General features: G+C 33.8%; 1 protein-coding gene across 1 annotated transcript in view; it reads right to left on the reverse strand.

Annotated features, from left to right (window-relative positions):
• Nucleotides 1-22,181, reverse strand: part of PRKG1 (protein kinase cGMP-dependent 1) — a 1,094,018-nt gene that overhangs the window by 1,030,406 nt on the left and 41,431 nt on the right. The gene's annotated exons all lie outside the window — the stretch shown is intronic.

Raw genomic sequence — 22,181 nt, forward strand, 5'->3', positions numbered from 1 at the left:
TAGAGATTAAACATGTTACTGAGGAACTATTGGGTCAAAGAAGAAGTAAAAGATACAAAGATACAAATTAAAATAAAAATAAAACATACCAAAATTTGGAGGATGTAGCAAGAGTAGTACTAAGAGAGAAGTTTATAGCAATACAAATATACCTCAATAAACAGGAAAAATCTCAATCTAGCATTACCTTAAGAAATTAGAAAAAAATGATAAATGAAGCCCAAAGTTAGTAAAAAGGAAGGAAATAATAAAAATAGCAGAAATACATGAAAGAGAGAATAAAAAGACAATAAAAATATTAAAACGAAGAGCTGGTTTCTTAAAAAGCTAAACTAAATTGACAAACCTCTAAGTAGATTCACTAAGTAAATAAGAGAAAAGACTCAAATAAATAAAATCAGAAATGAAAGATGAAAAGTTACAATGGACATCTCAGAATTACAAAAGATTATACAAGAAAGAATGCTATGAAAGGCTATATGTCACCAAATTGCACAACTTGAAGAAATGGACAAATTCTTAGAAGCATATAATCTTCTTAGACTGAATCATGAAGAAGTGGAAAACCTAAATAGACCGCTAATAAGGAAATTGAAAGAGTAATCAAAAATCTCCCCCAAACAAAAATCTAAGACCACATGGCTTCGCTGGTGAATTCTACCAAACATTCAAAGGAGATTTAATGTCTGTTTTCCTCAAACTTTTTAAAAAAATTTAAGAGGAGAAAATGCTTCCTAACTTATTTTACATGGCCAATATTACCCTGATACCAAAACCAGGCAAGGCCATAACAAAAAAAGAAAATTACAGGCCAATCCCTCCAATGAACATAGATGCAAAAATCCTCAACAAAATACCAGCAAATCAAATACAACAATACATTAAAAGGATAATACACCATAATCAAGTGGGATTCATTGCAGGATGCAAGGATGGTTCAACATCTGCAAATGAATCAATGTGATACACCTCATTAAAAAAATAAAGATAAAAATCATAGGTCATGCCAATATAAGAAAAAAGTATGTAAGATAAAAATCCATTTATGATAAAAGCTCTCAATAAAATTAGTATAGAAGAAAAGTATCTTAACATACTAAAAGCCTATATGACAAACTCTCAACTAACATCATATACAATGGTAAAAACTGAAAAAAAAATTCAATTTTTTATGGAACCACAAATGACTCTAAATTGCCAAAGCAATCCTGAGGAAAAAAACAAAAACACTCCAAACTTTGAACTATACTACAAGCTATACTAATCAAAATAGAATGTTATTGCAAAGAAACAGACAAAGACAAATGACAAAGAACTAAGGGCCCAGAAATAAACCTATACATATATGGGCAACTAATTTTTCGACAAAGTAACTATGAATATACAATAAGAAAGAAAAGTCTTTTCAATAAATGGTGTTGAACTGGACAGCATATATAAAAGAATGAAATTATATCACTATCTTACACCATACACAAAAGTAACTCAAAATGATTAAAGTCTTGAATGTAAGACCTGAAAAAAACAAAATATATAAAGAAAACTAGACACTTGACACTAAGCTTCTGGACATTGGTTTCAGAAGTATTTTTGTGATTTTGACTCCAAGGGAAGGGAAACAAACAAAATATGTGAACGAGACCACGTCAAACTCAAAGCTTATTCACAGCAAAAGAAATTATAAACAAACAAACAAAAAAAATAAGAGAAGATATTTGCAAATGATACATTCAAAAAGTGGCTAATACTTAAAATATAAAAGAACTCATACTAGTCAACAACAGCAGCAACAACAACAACAACAACAAAAATCTGATTTAAAAATGGACAGAGATGAATAGATATTTTTTAAAGGAGACATAAATATGGCCAATAGGCACATGAAAAGATGTTCAATATCACTAGTTATTAGGAAAATGATAATCAAAACCACAATGAGATATTTCCTCATACCTGTTAGGGTGGCTATTACCAAAAAAACCAGAAATAACAAATGTTAGAGAGGATGTGGATTAAAAGGAAAGTTTGTATGCTGTTGGTTGGAATGTAAATTGGTATAGCCATTGTGGAAAACAATATGGAGGGGTTTTCTTTAATTAAAAATAGAACTACCATATGATCCAAAAATTTCTCTTCTGGGTATTTATCTCAAAAATATAAGAACATTAATTGGTAAAGATATGTTCTCCTATGTTCACTGAAGCATTATTTACAATAGCTAAGATATGGAAATAAGCTGATTGGATAAAGATGTGGTACACATACACAATGGAATACTACTGAGCCATAAAAATAATGAAATGTTGCTATTTGTGACACATGGATGGATCTTGAGAATATTATGCTAAGTGAAATAAGTCAGATAAAAAAGGACAAGACTGTATAAATTCACTCATGGATGGAATACAAAACAGAAAGTAACAAACTAACAAAACAAAGGAAAATAAACTAATTGATACAGATAACAGAAAGGTAGTTACCAGAAGGAAAAGGAGTGGGGAGAAAGTGAATTAGGTAAGGAGAGTCAAATATACTGTGACAAAAGAAAACTAGATGTTCAATGGTAAGCACACAATAGAGTATACAGATACCTGATTATAATGTTGTACACCTGAAATTTATATCATGTTATTACCAAGGTTACCACAATAAATCTAATTAATAAAAATATAAAACACTACTATGATTCAAAATAAATAGCTTACTTGCTCTTTATTTAAGCCTGTCTTTCTTTCTTTCTTTTTTTTTTTACGCTTACAGCACCCAGTCTTCCTAGGTGATCTCCCATCCAAGTACTAACCAGTACCGACCCTGCTTAGCTTCCGAGATCAGACAGGATGGGGCGTTTTCAAGGTGACATGGCCATACTCTGTCTTTCTTGTTGTAATAAGACAGTAGTTTTCTGATATTAATTCAAAATATTTTCTTAATTTTTTCTCCTAGTGATAAAGGATGAGCTTGAACCTGACCAATTTTCTGCCAAACATAAGTAGAAAAATGGGGCTATATATATATATATATATTTAAAGCATTGGAAATCTTCTAAGCAGCAGGATTTGAAGGGCTAATATCTCATAAGTCCAGAAGGAAGTTCAGAGAAGTGAACTCAACATTCAGTGCTCTTTTGAGGCACTTAACAATTACAAAACACTCCCAAGGGGACATATAACTGAGAATATATTAGAAATTGAGAGGCTAGAAGCTGAGCAAAGCTTCAAAATGTCTCTTGGGGCTAGAAGGACAAAAATTAGAGTTCAGGCCCAACTTTCAAAACTATGAAGAATAAACCTTGAGTGATAATAATCCAGTACTCATAAAGACTGAAACCCTACTTCAAATACACTCAATTCATAAGAAAATTAAGCTAATTTGCCCCTAGTCAACTAGCCTGTCAATAACAGAAGTAAATCCTCACTGGAGAAACATATCTTCCAGAGCCTCAAATTATCTCTACAATTTTCATATACAATGTCTATAATTCATTCAGAAACAGCTCTATATACCAAGATACAACACCGCGCGCGCGCGCGCGCGCGCGCGCACACACACACACACACACACACACACACACACACACACACAAAATGCATATGACAAAAGCAGGCCAGTGGGAGATCCTGATATTAGAATTATCTGACATGGACTTTGAAATAATTGTGACAAATGTGTTTTTTAAATGTGATGAAATTTTTGGAAATTTCAACAGAAAACTATAAAAGAAATTTAGATGGAAATTTAAGAACTGGAAAAAAGCAGTGACTGAAATTTAATTAAATCTGTAGTTATGTTTAACAGCAGAAGAAAGAATTAGTACACTCAAAGATAAGTCCAAAGAAAATAGTTAGATTAAGTACATAGAAAGAATAAAACTCAGATAAAGGGATATAAGACATGGGTTCATAAGGAAAAGATTGAAATTACATATAATTGGAGCCTCAAAAACAGAAGAAAGAGAGAATACAGCAGAAGCAATATTTGAGGAAATAATAGCTATGAATTTTCCAAAACTAATAAAAGATATATCAGGCCATGATTTCAAGAGGCATTGTAAACTGCTAGCACAATAAATAAAAAACACAAACATAGACACACAAACACAAACGAAGTTACATCATTGTAAAACTGCTTACAATCAGAAACAATGAGAAAACTCCTGATAACAGGTAGAGAAAAATGCTCCTCACCTTCAAAGGAGTAACAATAAGAGAACAGTTGACGTTTTAATTGGAACAGTGAACCATAGAATAATAGAATGGCAGCCACAAATGGCTGAAAAAAATAAACTGCCAACCTAGAATTCTATACTTGAGCCTTTGAAAATAAAAGCTGGAAAATATATTTTAAAAGAAACAAAAACTAGAGAATTTGTCACCAACAGATCCACACGAAAAAAGGCACAAAAAGGTGTTCTTCAAGCAGAAAAAAAAACTAAAACATGAAGATATAAGGAACAAGTATCATAGAAAAAATAAATATGCAGTTACATCTATATAAATCATCATTGTATAAAACAATAATAACATCTCACAACAATAATATGAAAGATGAGAGGAGGCAAATAGAGTTAAGAATGTTGTTAGGTCATTGCGCTGTCAGAGAAGTAATAAAAGTATTAATTTTATAAGTTGCATATTGTAATATCTAGAGTAAAAACTAAAAAAATAAAATACATAAATAAAAAATTGATGAAGGAAAAAATGAACATTAAAAATAACTAAAGTAGAGGCAAGAAAAGAAAAACTTACATGAAAAGGAGACACAAATAGTAAGGTCACAGATTTAAGCCAAAATGTACCAGTAATTAAACGAATGTAAACTGATTAAATACTCCAATTACTAGACAAAGATTGTCTGACTTAAAAAAATAAAACAAGTATATACATCTTAAAAGAAACAATTACTATATAAGAAAACAGAAAGGTTTAGAGTAAAAAAGGTGAACACAAACCAAACACAAATGAAAAGAAAGCTGATATAGCTCTGATAATGCCAAAGAATATTTTAATAAGATAAGCATTACTAGAGTAAAAGAAAATTTCACAATGATTAATGGATTAATTTATCAGGATTTATATGTACTCAATAATAGCCTCAAAACATATAAAGTAAAAATTCTTAGCTCCCTCAATAAATGATAGACTAAACAGATAGAATATTAATCAGGCTATAGAAAGTTTAAACAATATGTTTAACAAACTTAATTGCAAAATATAGAACACTTCCCCCAAAATTGGAGAACAAATTATTTTCTAGTGCATAAGCAATTATTATTAAAACTGACCATATACTAGCCCATAAAACAAGTCTCAACAAACTTCAAAGAGTTGAAATTATATACTCTTACTGCAAAGAAATAAGCTAAAAATCAATGACAATAATCATCTCAATAGATATAGAAAGGGATTTGACAAAATTCAAAATCCATTTATGATTTCACAATAATCCTTAAAAATTCAACATAAAAAGATACTTATCTGATAAAGGATGTGTACAAAAGAATCTACAAGAAACCTCATACTTAATGGTGAAATATCACAAAAAGAAATAGATGCCCATTATCACCACTCCTATTCAACATTATAACTGAGGTTCTCTCCACTGAAATAAGGTAATAAAGTGAATCTTGTGCCTTCCCTGATACCATACACAATACCATACCATGTGACTTACAGATCCAGATGTGAAAGGTAAAATATAAAGCTTTAAAAGATAACAGAGGAAAGTATATTCACTAACTTAAAATAGGTAAGGATATTTTAAACAAGACACAAAGCACTCACCATAAGGAAAAAAGTTCTGAAACAAATCACACTCAAATTAGAAAATTCTTTTGATCAAAAGACACTATTAAGGTGGGCACATATATTATTTGTCAAAACCCATAAAATGTATACCACAAAGATTAAAATATAATGTAAACTTTGGATTTGGGGTAATAATAATGTGTCAATGCAGGCTTGTTGATTATAATAAATGTACCACTCAGGTACAGGATTTTGATAGCAGGGGAGGCTGTGCATATGTGGGGGAGAGGTGTATGGGAAATCTCTGTACCTTCCATTCAATTTTCCTGAGAACCTAAAACTTATTAAAAAATAAAGTCTATTTTAAAAAACGGACTATTAAGAGAGTCAAAAGCAAACTACAAAATAAAAATATATACTTGTAACATACATACTTAATAAGCAAAAAGCTTATACTCAGACTATCTCTGGAATTTCTAAAATTCACAAGACAGACAATCCCACAGAGAAATGGGCAAATGATTGAAAATAATGAGTATTTTGAAAAAAGAGGATAGCCAAACATATGAGAAACTGCTCAACTTTATTAATCAACATAGAAATATAAAGTAAACACAATAAGATACTACTGCACACCTATCCAAATGACTAAAATTGAAAAAAAAAAAGTCACAAATGTGTTAGAGAGTTTGTAAAAACAATGGGAATACTCATGCACTACTGCTGGGAGCATAAACTGGTATATCCAATTGGGAAAACTGTACCGATTTCTACCTAAATTGAATATATGGATAACCCATTATCTAGAAACTCAATCTTAGGCAGCAGTCCCCAACCATTTTGGCACCAGGGACAGGGTGCTCCTATCAAAATCTAATCTCTGATAATCTGAGGTGGAGCTTAGACGATGATGCTAGCTAGCACTGTGGAGTGGCTGCAAATACAGATGAAGCTTTGCTTGCTCATCCACTCATTGATTCTTGCTATGTGACTCGATTCCTAACAGGCCATGGACCGGTACCAGCCCATGGCCGGGGGGTTGGGGACCCCTCCTCTTAAGGATCTACCGAAGAGAAGTACATACATATTATCACCAAATGGTATGTGCAAGAATATTTAGACACATAACTTATAACAAAATTGGCAACAACACAAACGTCCATCAATATTAGAATAGATAAATATATCCTACATTCCTAGAATACAATACAGAAGACAATAAAAGTAAGTAAACATTGCTACAGAAAACAAGGCAATAAAACTCACTAATAGTACCTAGAAAAATAAACTAGACAGAAAAGGATATGTATTGTATGGTTTCTTTTTCAGATAAAATTTGAAAATGAGCAAAAAAAAAATATGGTGAACATAATGGTTTCTGTTGGGGAAGAAAGTGGAGTTGGTGACCAGGGAACAGCATGAGGAAAATTTCTCAGGTTCTGAGAGAGTTCTATTGCTTGACCTGAGTATTGGTTATTCTAGTGTGTATTCTTATAACTCATTAAACTATAAACTTAAGGCTTATGCACTTTCCTGTATGTGCGTAATAACTTAAGAAAGCTTGAAACAAAAGTCTCAGTTCATTAAATTAACAACTGGCAAAGTATTATTATTACTTTAGATATCTACAAAACACAAGGAATGTCTCAAAAGATCGAAGACTCCACCTACATCCCACTATCAAATCTTTAAATTGCATAATTTATTGTTAGATTGGGACAAAAAATAATTAGATATATATCTTACCCCAAATATGACAGATGTAACATTATCTGGGTACAATGATACTGTACTATAGTGTTTATATGTGTATGTACATGTGTGTGAACACACATATACATACTATGTACATATAATGCATATATTTCAGATATAAAAAATATTGATTTAACATATTCTTAAATGTTTCAATAAAATATTTTACTAAATGTATATAACTCAGGTATAATTTTCATAAACACTCACACATATATTCAACAAGTGAGGAAAACACCTTTGGTAGAAATCTGTCTTAAGAACTAGAGTAAAACAGGAAAAGGCTCCATTTGACCTCAGCTCAGAAGGATAAAGCAGGATCTGAATAAGTGGAAGATGATAAAGATTTTGTTTATAGGGGTCAATAGCAAACATATAAGCAAAGGTACAGTGTTGGGGGGAGCAGACATGGGGTCAGATGGTCATTTGGGATAAAGTACAGGGCTCTGGAGAGCAGAAAAGTAAGTGTGTAAAAGACTGCTGGGAAGGTAGAGGACCAGTCTAAAGTGGATCTGGAATGCAAACTAACTGATGCAGACTATGTGCACTCAGCAATGGAAAGGCAGCCACGGTTTTGAGCAGGGAAGGGACATAGTCAGAACTGTGATTTAGAAAAATTAATCCAAGAACATGGTGGTAAATGAATTGAAGACTGAAAAACCATTCAAGGAGACTGGTTAGGAAGCTCCTGCAATACTCATCAAGACATGGGACAGAGGATAAAGAAGAGAAGACATGGCTAATGTTAACTTGAAAATGTTATGCATTCATCAATACCAGTGTTAATTACTCCTATAATCCACAAGTATTTCCTAGTAATCATTTTATAAACTGCTGCAAGCATGAACTGTAAACAGATCGATCACCTCTGTAGCCAGGTGCAACTTATTAAGTTAGTTAACTCTTCTTATGGAGAATTATTCCTGAGCATATTCAATCTTTACAGACTTGAGGCTTCTCTTCCAGAAAGTCCCTTCCCTGTAATCCCACTAAACACAAACACCATGTCTAGTCCTGGCTGGAGAATAAGTAAAAATGACTGAAGAGCCAGTGAAAAGGAACCCAATATATACAATTCCACTCCATCTTTAAAGTGCTTTCCTGACAACTACTACCCCTTCAATATCTACCTAGGCCTGTCTCAGTGCCTAAGGCTCCAAGTATTTTCTTTGATTCCCCTATAAACTATTCTAAGTTAGTGAATAGTTTAGTTTATAAGTGCTAATTATTTATGCATGATTGTGTTGGTTTAGTCTTCCCATCCCACCATTTTTGAGAAGAGGACATCTGCTTGACAAAGAGTTGGCCCTTATGTGATACGTAATCAAGAAAAAAGAAATAAGAGACAGAGAGCTTGAGATAATGGTGGAATTTTCACTAAGTATGGGATGCAAAGTGGGAAATAGCAGTTGTAGTAGGTAAGCCAGGGGGGATGGAAGCAAACATTCTTTTTTGGAGATGTTTAATAACGAAGTTATTTTAACTAGCTTTTGGTTGTTGACCTGTTCACTTGCCCTGCATTAAAACTGGGCCATGTGGATTCTGGTTTTATAAGATTAGAATAAATACAATATTCTAAAGGAATAATGATGGTACAGGAAACAATTTAGATATTTTCTAATAGAGAAAGAAGAGAACTTTGGTTGCATTTCAAATCAACCCATAAAAGGAGCCGGCCATCCTGACTTCTCCAACCCTAATTTTGCATGGAAATTTGGGCAGGAACTATAAAAGTAAATTCTAGGAAGAGCAAACCAAACTGTAACACTGAGTCTTAATGAAGTTTCACATGGCTGCACACCTCTTGGGGCATTGAGTGCCACTGCTGAGATCCTTCTAAATTAGGAAAGGAAATGAACAAAGTATTTTATTCATGTAGCTTTTCATATGCATGTATTTTAGACTCTTCAAAACGAGGTTATGGTCCAGACACAAGAGAAAATTGAGGGAAGGAGATTATAAGTAATAATAGTTAATATAAATAATCATTCATATTATTATAATATCTGAGATTTATTGAGTGCTTATATATCTTATGAGTGTGAAATACTGTGTGTGCTTTTTGTAGATGACCACAAGCCCCACAAATCAATGAAGTTGGTATACTTGTCATTATCCCCATTTTAAAGGTGAGAAGACTGAGAATAATTAACATTTAAGTGACTTGTCAAAGGGCATACAGCTAGTGAGTACAAAAATTGGGCTTTAAACTTCAGAGCCACAGTGGTTATAACTATGTTACATTGCTCCATGAATTGTAATAATGATGAAAATAATGAAACCTTTATTAATATCTATCCTGTGCACACCTAAGTATGCCCATCATCAAAGTCCATGCTTTGGCGAAATGTAGTAACATTGTTTTCTCAGGGTTTGACTCCCACATGAGGTTATAATCATAACTGCTAAGTAATGTAGACTTGCCTTCATGCAAAGGACATGCGAGGCTACCCCTAAAGTTCTGGAACCAACTTCTTGGAGCAGGGCGTCTACTTAGTGACCTGCATCAACTAATTAAACTCATAATATAACTACATAGCATTAACCTCTCTACCAACATTTAATTTTCAGTCTAAATAAGTGAACTCGTGAAAAGTTGGAAAAAAGTGAATCTTTTTAAGGAAATTATTTCATATTTTATTCTTACTTAGAATAAAATGTTTAATTTTTTTTGCTACTTTTATACCTCTCTATGCCTTCTATGTAATTGCATATTTAAAAAAAGAATAGAAATATTTCTCAAAGCTAGAATTCTCCATGGACTGCTTTTATTTTTCCTATGAAAATTTAGTGGAGAAATTAAAGCATGTGTATGTGTGGTTTTGTTTGAGATGAAGCTTAGTTCAAGATGGGAAAATTTCTCAGAAGGACTTATCAAACGTTAAAGCTCAAAAGGGCAAAATAAGATAATACATTTATAATTAGGAAAAGGAAACATTTTAAAATGTGTCTCTTTCATAGATATTCTTCTAAAAAGTATTTAAACTTGTTACATCATTTTTACTGTACTTAGCTTTGAAAACTGTAAGTTGGACTTGACATAAAACAGAGTACACTGAAGTAGTTATAAATAACTTCATTTCACCAAGAGGTTGAAAAGAGTCAGCTGCCAATAAGCAAACCCACAAACCGCCAACTTTTCCAAACTCAGTTCCACAATGTCTCAATATATTCAAAAGCAAAACAAAATTGACATGAACTACTGAACACCATCATTCTGTGTGGTCCTCCAGTTCAAAAACAAACTACTATCTTACAGTTTAATCTTTTGTTCAGGTTTTAACCCAAAAGCTTTAGCTTTTCTCTTTTAAATACACTTTTTAATGTTACTTGCGAAGATTAAATTTAGTCTTAATGTTACTAAATGAAAAAAAGTGCATACATAAACATATCGGCAAGTATTGTGAGATTAAGGACATGGACTTCTGAAGATGAAAATGGTCCAAAATACCACAAAAATGACATTCCCAAGTGACGAAGATGATTAAAAAGGGCCAACTATACAGATTCCATGTGTCCCCAATTTGCCAGGACAGATCCACTTCCAAAAAGTCCACCTTATAATTACATTATGTGCCTCCAATTTTTTATCTGTGGAACATATCCCAGCACATACCTACTATCACCTGGACACAATAATTATTGCTTGGAATCAGGAGTTGAAGATGGGGTGGAAAATGATTAAAATAAAAATAACTACATTTTAATGATTTTAAATATCATCTACTAGTTATTTTAAAAAGTCATTAAAAGTCTTTCAACCTAATGGCCCAAAGCTTTTATCCACTCAGTGACAGACAAAATGGAAAATACATTGTGAAAAATTAACTGGTTTTGGTAATAAATCTCTTCTCATGGGGTAAAATTTCTAGATTGAAAATAGAAATATTGATCAAGAGTTTAATGGTAGAACTGATTTCATATTAAGAAAAAATCTCTAGCAGTCATTTATGTCTTCCACTGTTTGGGTTGCTATTAATTCTTTCACTTAAACACAGCTGTATGTTTGCATTGAAACCAATGTGGAATATGGAGTAGAGGTTAAGGTCAGGTGAAAATAAAACAAATGGGCACATTTTGCATTTTAAATCATTTTTCAACATCCGATATTTTATTTTGGGAACTTTCTTCTGAAAGCTTCTGAGCAAAAAAAAAAAAAAAAGGCAAAAAAGAATTTGTGCACATCTGTTTATGTATTCAAGAAAAGAATATTCAAACTGGGCATTAGTCCATGGGAAAGCCTGCACAACATAATCCAGCCCACCAAACACACTGCTCGTTTATTAATAAGAAAATTCCAGGTTAGATTCTTGCCAAGAGATGTCTTCTTTTACAAAAATTATCTTTGAATATTTTACATTTGATTTACTCCCCTCAGTGCATAAAAGAAAGAAAAGAACTATTGTCCAAATGTTAGCGGTTGGAATTTGTCTGAACTCTGGCGAAAGAAATACAAATCTATTTGCTGAAATTGTTTTGAGAAATAATATAATTTATAAAATGTACTGATTGCCTTTATTTTTATTGTGCTGTAAAATCCATATTAATTCTTGTATAGACCATTTTTTCTTTTTTAATTCTTATTTTTCAATTAAGAGTTGACATTCAATATTATTTTATATTAGTTTCAGGTGTACAGCACAGTGGTTGCACATTTATATAATTTATAAAATGATCACCCCAATTAGTCTAGTACCCACCTAGCACTATATATGGTTATTACAATATTATTGACTATATTCCCTATGCTGTGCTGTAGACCATTTTCAAAATATTCTTCAAATAAGTATCATTCAATAAATCTTATATCTTATTGTTAATACCAATAACAGTAACCTGCATTTTAGGTATTGATATCTATTTATCAAGGTATTTTCATACCAATTAATTTAATTGCATGGGTTAATTAGGGTTATTACTTATTTGGGTTCCTAGATAGATTTTCTCTAAGGCCTTGGGAATGTGCTAATGTGAAGGCTTATATGTAAAAGCCTTTAAAAGGATAATTTTTCAATATGAATTAAATAATATTTGTTTTTCACATAAGATGTTAAGAGGAGATAACAGACTAATGTATTCTGGGGAATTACAAAAGAAGTAGATTCTTAGTTTATTTAAAGTGGAAAGTTTTGGACAATGAACCTAAAACCACACACAAAAAAAACTATAAACAGTATTTTTTAAAGGCCAGTTATAGCAAAACAGGAATATGTGTGTGTGTGTGGTGTGTGTGTGTGTGTCAACAGATCTGTTGCAATCACAGAATCAAACAAGACTTACTTTGAGATAGTAGAGGAAAAATTTTTTTGAATAATAAAATCAAACATGATTGAGAAATAAGAAAGTGAGGAATACATTTAAAATGAAGTAATGAAAAGTGTTACTGTTTCAGGAAAGAATATGTAGAAGACTATAAATGTTTTACCCTTTTGGGATGAAGAACAAATAAAATGTAGAAAAGTAAGAGCATTTGAGTTGGGGGAACCAATTGGCAAAGAACCTTTCATGAGCTGAATTTAATGACAAGTAAGGAAACTGAATTTTTTTGTATATTTCTGTAAATGGAAGTGATATGCTTAACTGAGCACTAACTTTAGGAAGTCTATAATAAATTACCATGTGTTCAACCTAGAATATCTATGCCAAGCATACAAGTGCTTTTGAATTTTGTTTTAATGTCCATAAAGCAAGAATTATTATAAAAATAAAATATCAAATATCTTGAAATGGACAATATACAAAATTCCATATCCACTATAATCAGTAATTATCTTGTTGATTGGGCACAAAACACTGTCAAAAGTGCAATTGAGTGGTAAAATAGATAACAGAGGAGATAGAGGTTTTTTTTTTTTTTTAAATTATTATCAGCAGAAGCAGCAGCAAAAAATAGACATTTAAATACATTTTTATATAGTGGTTTAGAGCTTGACAGTTAAATCAAACTAGTAGATATTCTAACCAGCTAGAAACTTAGAATTTATATTAAAAAGAAAAGAAAAAAGATATACAGGAGCCAAAAGTAAATAAATGAGCATAACTGTCAGAGAAGCAGAGAATAAAAGAGAGAGACAGAAATAAAGGGAATGATCCCCCTAAATCAGCAGCCTTACTCAAATACTCTGCATTTAATGTTAAGGTTTCCATTAGCCTAAAAATATGAATTATGATACCATGTGCTGTTATTTATACTCAAATGACAATTACAAGTATTAATTTGGGCACATTCCTAAGCGGGGTTGAGGAAAGAGGTAAGTTATTAAGGATATGCACAAATACCACGTCTCCCTTTCCAGACACATGGTAAGATAGCATTTCTCTACCTGCTTGAACTTAGACATTGTCACCTGGCTCTATTCTGCTAATAAAAGTGAGCGGATGTGTAATGTTTCTAGGCAGAGGCATTTAATAGTCAGTGTGGGACAGCGTGTTCTTTTCCCCCTGCAAAGGCAGTCATGGAAGCCTGCATCTAGACAAAGCCTCGATCAGTCTGAGTTCCTGAGCAAAGCACCAGGAAACCTCCAATGGGCAGGTGTGCAAAAAGTAAACCTTTATTGTTCTAAGTCACTGAGAATTTGGGATTGATTTTTATCACACCTTAATGCAGCCTCACTGAATGACAGATATGATAACAGCATTGAAAAATCATTTTTTAAAAAGCCACTACACTTTCTCCTCTTAGTTTTAACTTTGTTTTCACAGTTCAGTCTCCCCCTGGAAGATATACACAAACTACTAAAGTAAATTATCAAGGTTGGCCACTTGTGTAGTGGAAGTAATTATTCTCCTTTGGCAAGTAGTGATTTATAAGGATGACATGTCTAATTGAACACTTATGCCTTCAGCACGCTGCAGAAAAAGCTAACTAGTAGACCTCAACTAAATTAAAGAGAGTGACATTTTCCACAGAAAGAGCTACATGAAGTTCAGTACCCTTTGGGGCAGTGGGTGTGGTTGCACCATTGATATGAAGCTCAAATTAAAATAATCAAGATTTATCTGAGACACTGAGACACTTATAAAGAATTCATCAGGAAAGAGAAGTTAGGTTACAACATGAAAAACAGTGTGATGGAGTTGAGATTTGGGATGTGTTTTATGGTCATATTCTTTGTGTAATAGAAATTTAGAAGGAAGAAATAATAAATTTTACTATGAGTACTAAAATACATACACATGTACAAGGAGGGAAGGGGAGGAGGAGGGGAAAGAGAGAGGAGTGAAGGAGGGATGAGAGAGAGTAAGGGTGGGGAGAGGGAGAGAATTATTAGAGTTCTAGTCTAACCCACAGAAATGATGAGGAAGAAGATATGAGCCTGAGGTTTTTAAGTTATTTACAGACATCGCGAAGGTTCTCTTTTTGAATAAGAGGGCTACACGGTTCAGTGAAGTGCAGCAGAAGAACAGTAAGAAACACAGGTCACTTCTGGATATTCTAGGCTCCAGGAAACTCTCTCCCATCCTTCCTTTACACTGTAAATCATGAATCACAAAGTAATATGACTATAGGAACCACAGAGATACTACTGGTGAATAAAGTGGGCCAAAATTTATTTTATGCTTTCTTTGAATTTTAAATTATATTCCTTACTTCCAGAAAGAAATATGCTCTCATCTAACTTCCTGTAAACTCTACCATCTCAGGCTATCTCATTATTTTTGCCATTGATAGAAAATGTTTTTTCTGCTATAAGAAAATACAGCAAGCTCAATATGAATGCCGACTGGCATTTGGCTCCAGAGACAATAGAGAATGGCAGGGACTGTAGTAAATTGGAAAGTATAGGTGACCTTCTAAAGGAGCCAGCAAGTAAGTATTCAGCTCCTATGGATGGCTGTAATAGAGGACTGATGTCTGATGGTACAACATCTTCCATATTTTGGGGAAAAGAAAACGCGTAAGGTTTTATATTAAATCTGTCAGCTTTAAAATAGTACTTTTTTTCTTTTTTGATGTCAGGAACAAATGATATCTGCAAGCTCAATCTGGTTCATGAGCTAGACACTCTGCCCCTCTTAGCCACTTTTCTAGAAAATCGACTCAGGCTACCCATCTATAAAGCAAGTCCAATCAATTAACATCATAGATTTTACATGATGTGCTAGGCAGTGAGCTGAGTGCTTTGCATAAATTAACCCATTTGCTCTTCAAAAATACCTCCATGAGTACACACAAGGAAACTGAGGCTTACAGAGTTTAGGAAACTTGCTTTAAGGTCAAGGTAAGTAGGCAGCCTTGGGTTTAATCCCAGTTGTAACCCAGCCCTTTAAGAGCATATCTCAGACCACAGACCTTGAGGCTGTCACCTTTAGATATCAGGTTAAGACTGAGAACTAACCACCAAGAAGGAAACACCCTACATTCCATGTGCAAAAAAATACAAAAAAAAAAACAAAACTCTTTTCCTTTCATTGTTTTCTTTCCTTAAATATTGTGGTTGGTTTTCCAGAAAATGTATTACATTGTTATTCCATTTTATCAAAAATGTCAGAAAAAGAACATGGGTATTTCTGGTTGAGTTCCGAGCACCGACTCATCCCATGAGCATCTGCTCCATCCAAGCAGCCTGACATTTCCAATGAAAGCACATTCCGAGCGTGCTCCAGGATGAGAACTGCCAACTAGAAGCATGAATTGTCTGACAGTAATAAGAGCATTTAATATTCTCTAAATCTTCTTCCTCAAATTCTACAAAGATCCCGTCAAACCTAATCACAGTTTGTGCTGTCTGGCAGGGTTGACACATACATTCCACTCATGGGTTTTGACTGGCCAGAATCCCACAGGTTGAATACTGAAACCTTTTTCATTTCCGCTAGTCTGACAGTCTCGCGGTGTGTAGTGAACCTTGCAGCAGCATCTGTTTAAGACCTCTGGTCTTTCTGCAAAAGCGACAGCTCAAGCCTGTGCAAACTGAAGATATACTGCCAAAGGAAAAATAATTTTTCTTTTCCAGGAAATATTTAGCCCAAATTCTTTGATGATAACCTGATTTTCATCCTGATACAACCCCAGGCTTTCTTCAGAGTCAATGAAGATTTGTGTTTGACATCATTTATCAACAAAATGCCATTAACAGTGGCCCAACACTGCCTTCCCCCTTGGATTCTTTTCAGAATTTCTCTCTCATACCAAAAGAAGCACAGTAGGATAGACTGGTATTTCAGATTCAAAACATCCACCATCAGATTCCACATTTTTAGTAAGCAGTCCCTGCCTTTGGGACAGAAGACCCCAAAAGCAATTCAGTAAAAAAATATCTAGGATGTACTTATTTGGCTTGTTAAAATTATTAAACACATTGTTCGTGAAGATGAATACAATATTTAGAGCTTAATTCAACCACAGTTCCCTTGTAAACAATTGCTACATAAAGGAAGATATTTTCATGTGCTCTTTTATTTTGCAAACTCGTTGGCTTCAGTGGTTGCATGTCTGACACTCAGTGTAACTCCTAGTGCTACCATCCTCAGGAAAGCTTAGTGTCTGCCTCTAAATATATCACTTAGTAAAAGAGTAATAACATCAGTACTTAGGTGGCTACATGTGTTTTACAACTTTTCAACATTAGGAATGTTCTTTCGAGTTTTAAATGTGGAAAAAAATTAAACTTTAAATTTGTTGATTTAAAATGATACACAAGTTATAAATAAATTAGTCCACGAAAGAATGACTAAATCACTGCTAGCATACTGATTTAACGGAAATTATGAATCCTTTAAGATTATAAAGACTACAGTCATACAGAAAAGTTTTTCTGACATGATGTTTAGTTTAAAACAGATAATCACCAAGTTTTATAGAGTTGATGAGCACAACCGTGGAAATGGATATATGCGCATGGACAAGGACAGGAAAAAAACATGAAAAATAGAAATGGCTCCTTCACAGTGGTAGGATTTATGACCTTAAAATAGTTCCTCTACAGTGGTTCCAAAATAAGAATGTTTTTGAAACATGTGTACATAATTTAAATAAAAGAATGCCTAATAGTATTCAATTCAAGTGTTCAGAATCACATTTCTGGCAGTTTCTAAGCATGACCCAGAAGGATTTTTTGATCACCATGGCGAGTTTTACCATTATTTTACCAAGCAATAAAAATAAGTAAAAGTAAACATATTAAAAGTGTTTTAAAGGACAATTTTCTTCCAGGAATAAAAATGTCTATATTTTAAAACAATATGCATCCCTTTCTACAGGAAGAGCTACCAAATAAATGCACTAAAATATCATAGTAAAGCCTAATAATTTCCTCAAGTGTTTCCTTGGAATCAAATCAACTAAATTCATCCCCAGACGTTTGGCTTCCAGGATTTCTTTCTTTAAAAAATGGCACGATAACCAGGCACTCAAACTCAATCCAGTACTCAAAGTCTTTCCTTGAAATAAAACAATTTATGATTTTCTTAAGGGTTATCACTTTGGAAGAGAGTGGGATGCTTAGAAATAACCATAGAAAGGCACTCATTACAATCCCTGTCCAGCACAACATTGCTTAGGGTGCTAGAGTAGATTGACTGACATCTGTTAGTGACTGACCCAAGGTGTCACGGCCTGATTTACCTTAAGAAGGGAGTCTGTCAGCTATCTGTTGTGGAAAATAAAGCTCTTCTGCTACCTTAAAAAAATATCCATTAAAAGATATTTTTTCCTTTGCCTATTTGAGCCCTGATTAATATAGTTTAAGGTAATATTTCAATGAAAGAATTTCCTATAACTCCTCCAAGGAGAAAGGCACCAAAAGATAGAAAAGCCTATAAGTGCATGGTTTGCTACAGTGTGTGATCTCATCACCTCCTATCATCTTCCACTCATGCCTCCCTCCACGCTTAATCAGAGGACTTGGCACATTTTTTGCATCTCTGGCATCTACAGAAATGTATTTACCAAACTCTTCTGTGAAATCAAGGTTTTCCATTAACTCATCCACATAGCCTCACAACCCAGTTTAGGTATATTTATCCACACAGAATTCAGCAAGGATAAAGACCTGGATACATAACAAGATCCAAGCGATTCAGAATGTTTAGTGAACAAAAGGTGTAAGATATGAGTGTGAGTGTGGTTAATTTTATCATTAAGGAGAATGGAAGTCATGAAGGATAAGTCTATCACTTCTACCATTTCGACTATGTGACTTTGGGCAAGTGATTTAACTTCTGCATACCTCAGTTTTATCATCTGTAAGATGGAGATAGTAACAGTATTTTCTTCATAGGGTTGTTATGAGGATCAAAAGAGTTAATATACTTAAAGTGCTTTGATAAATATATGGCAAAGAATAAAGACTAGCTGATATTATGCTATACTGCATACAACTGACTGGTCTATCTTCAGGGGCTCTGATTACTAGGGGTGAATGCTATCGGGAATCTGGAGCTCTCTAGATATGTTCCTGACTCCATGTTACTGTCTTTACCATCCTTTCCCCAGAGAAATTTCAATATTCATTCATTTATTCATCCAGCAAAATGTTTATCAGTCTCAGACTACATTCTTGGTACTGTGCTATGAAATAAAATAGTAAACTAAACAGATGCTGACTTTATTCTCATGGAGTTTGTAATATAAGTGGTCAGAGAGGTGGTTAGCAGTCAATCAAAATACATTGGGAGAAATGATTATAATGAGAAAAGTACAAAGGCCTGTGGTGTCTGCCCCCTGCAGTCCAATGGAAAAATACTGGAAATTACCATATTGTAAAACTGCTGCAATAGATTAAGTAAATAGTGCCATGGAAGCAAATGGAGTGGCCAGTAGCCTACTTTTGGATGGGAGGGGCATAGTCAGGGAAAGGTTTCGACAGGAAGTAACATAATAGCTGACACCTGAAGAATGAGTATGTGCGTGTGTGTACAGGTATAATTACATTTATCACATTTATCCTCTAAGATAGTTGTTTGTACTGGTAACACCTTCAGATCCCTTCCTCCAGAACACAGCCACTTACTCCTCAGATGCTGGGGCTATTTGTGGCAACAGATCTCAGCTGAAACCCTCTTCAGGCCTTGCCTTCAGCAGCCCCACCCAAGATCACCCTGGCTCCCCAAGAGCTGCCACATCCAATGACTGGTCAATGGGCCTCTTACCCCTACTCAGACACTTTGAATAGTGGTCCCTATAGGACTGGCTGTGACCTTTATTGTGACTGCAAAGCAGGTGACCTCTTACTGTTAAAACCTGTATCCTTTTTTCCTCTATAGATGTTGATCCTGAGAGCACTCCCTACTAAAGTTCTCACATGCAAATTTGAGATAGTCAATTTTTTTTTTATGGATGAGATAAAAACAAGCTTTGAAAGGTTAAGTAACTTGTTGAAGATGAGACAGCATGGCTCATTCAGAAAAGTGAAAGTAACTCAGTTTGGCTAAAGCCCAAAATTTGAAGGTAAAAGAGGCTAAAGACAGATAAAACATGTCTTGAGATACATAAGTCATAACAAGGAATGAGGGCTTTATCTCAAGACAGTGTTTGGAGTGAAATGATCAGTTAAGGGCTTTAGTTTGACAAATTAGGTATTGTAAGCTCATTTTTAATGGTGAAAGCATTTTATTATCAGGGAAGCATTGCTGGGTTTTTATCTGAATAACCCACTGTTACTTATTGCTTTTCTATGGGTCATAATCTTAAGAGGGATTGTGAGTATTGTGATTAAAAGAGAAGAGAAAACCACCTCAGGGTTAGAGAGCACATATATACAGAGCTCCTGGCAAAATGAGCTGAGTTGACTGCTGTGTGTAAAAAGGGGACAACCCTTCACCTACTTCACTGGTTCAGAGGACATAATCTCCAAATGGGAGCTCTAATTCAGTTGAGGAGTTCCTTTCTTTCCTCTCTTGCTGCCCCACTTCAATAACAGAGGTGCCTTGATTATAAATGAGCTGAAGGGCTTGAAAACCACTGGGCTTGAAAACTTTGCTTGTAACCTCCACTTGAGATTGTACATGCTCGAAGGACTGTTTTGAAAATATTACCTTGTTCAAAGCAAAGCAAGATAGGTGGCACCACTCCTTGTATCCATGCCCTTTCCCATGTGACTTTGCAGTTCCCCACATCGAAAGGCAGAGTGTACTTTTTAGACTTCTGATTTTGGATCCGGCCATGTGACTTGTTTTGGTCAATGGAATGTTAGTAGATACAATGTTCTACACTTAGCAGCCATCTCTTAGCTGACCAGAAATGTTAAATCAAAGGAAAATGTTAAAAGCTCAAGTATCAGAAAATTCATTAATACAGTGGATTTTCACCTTTGAGAACATCTTATACATCTTGGAGAATATGATTACAGTGAGTTGTATTCTCCCCTAAAAAAGTATTTGTACACACAAACCTTTACACCTCAAGAAGAAAGTTGATATTAGTGTTTGAAGCTGGAGACAGTTACTGTTTGAAAAATCAAGATTATTTGCATTAATGTAAAAGTTATGGAACTCAGAATACAGATGAAAAGAAAAATCATGAAAGAATAAAATTTCTCTGTATAATAAAATAGAAGACTATTTATTCTGGTATTTGAGAAAAAACAGAGGAGAGTGGTAAAAATAGAATGGAAAGTGAATACACCCAGTAAGATTTCAGGTGGCAGGACTCCAGGAGAAAGGACAGCCAATGAGAAGCATCCAATGATTTGAATAACAAGTGGGAAAAAAACCCAGAAATACAGAGTATTTGAGTTTAAATTACCCTAAATCTTTAATAAAATTATGCTACTTAGACAGCTTTGTGTTAATGATAATTTAGGCAAATTTTTAAAAATCTGAATAAAGAAATTTTTTAAATTCTGAATAGTTTTCATTATGATCTGATGTATTATGAAAATAGAACAGGTGGAAAAGTAGACCAATAGAGAGCTCAGAGCCAGAGGTAATGATGAGAATAAGGAATTTCTGAGGGATCTTCTAATACTAAGAGAGTACTAGGTTTGGGATTCCCAGTCAAGCTTACGGACATATTAAAGGAAAAGACCCAATAGATTAGTTTTAAAAACGCCCAGGACATTGACAACTTACATATAAATTTCAGTTAGTTCAAGGACTCTCAGGTAACCTAGCCAAGGGTCCCAGGGAAAGAATCACCATCCTAATGGGATTCATTCTTTGTTAACCCAGACAACACATATTGGTCTCCTACTACATGCTCTGCTAGAACCAACGTAAAAGTCAAGTTCTTCAAGATCACGTCTCAGAAAGCAAGCATTATTCTGCCTGAGAATAAAAGAAACTACAAATTCTGAAGAAAAAAACAGAATATGATGTCAAGGAACTAAACATAAAATCCAATGTGAAACATTATGTTTTATGTGTTTCCTATTATTTTTCCAACTGCCTAAGTTTCCAGAATACTGTTTTAAATTACCATACAAATTAGGTTAATGCTTATGACTATTTTAAGACTAATTATAAGGTTAAAAGATGATTTTTTAAATTTTAGGATACATCAAAAAAGGTCTCTTAAAATACAAAATAAAAGTCTGAGAAACACAGCACAACTAATTAAACTTGGCATATGATTTTTATAATCTCTTCTGTCAAAAGCCGTGAAGTCCCCTGGCTAAAAGCAAAAGTCTAGTAACAATAATGATTCTCATCCCTAGGTGCCAAAAAGGATACCATAAATATGGACAAGTGGACAATAAGCTGCAAGATTTATATAAAACACCTGAACACTCACTCTCTTCC

The sequence above is a fragment of the Rousettus aegyptiacus genome, unplaced genomic scaffold, assembly GCF_014176215.1.
Source record: "Rousettus aegyptiacus isolate mRouAeg1 unplaced genomic scaffold, mRouAeg1.p scaffold_m13_p_6, whole genome shotgun sequence".
NCBI lineage: Eukaryota > Metazoa > Chordata > Mammalia > Chiroptera > Pteropodidae > Rousettus > Rousettus aegyptiacus.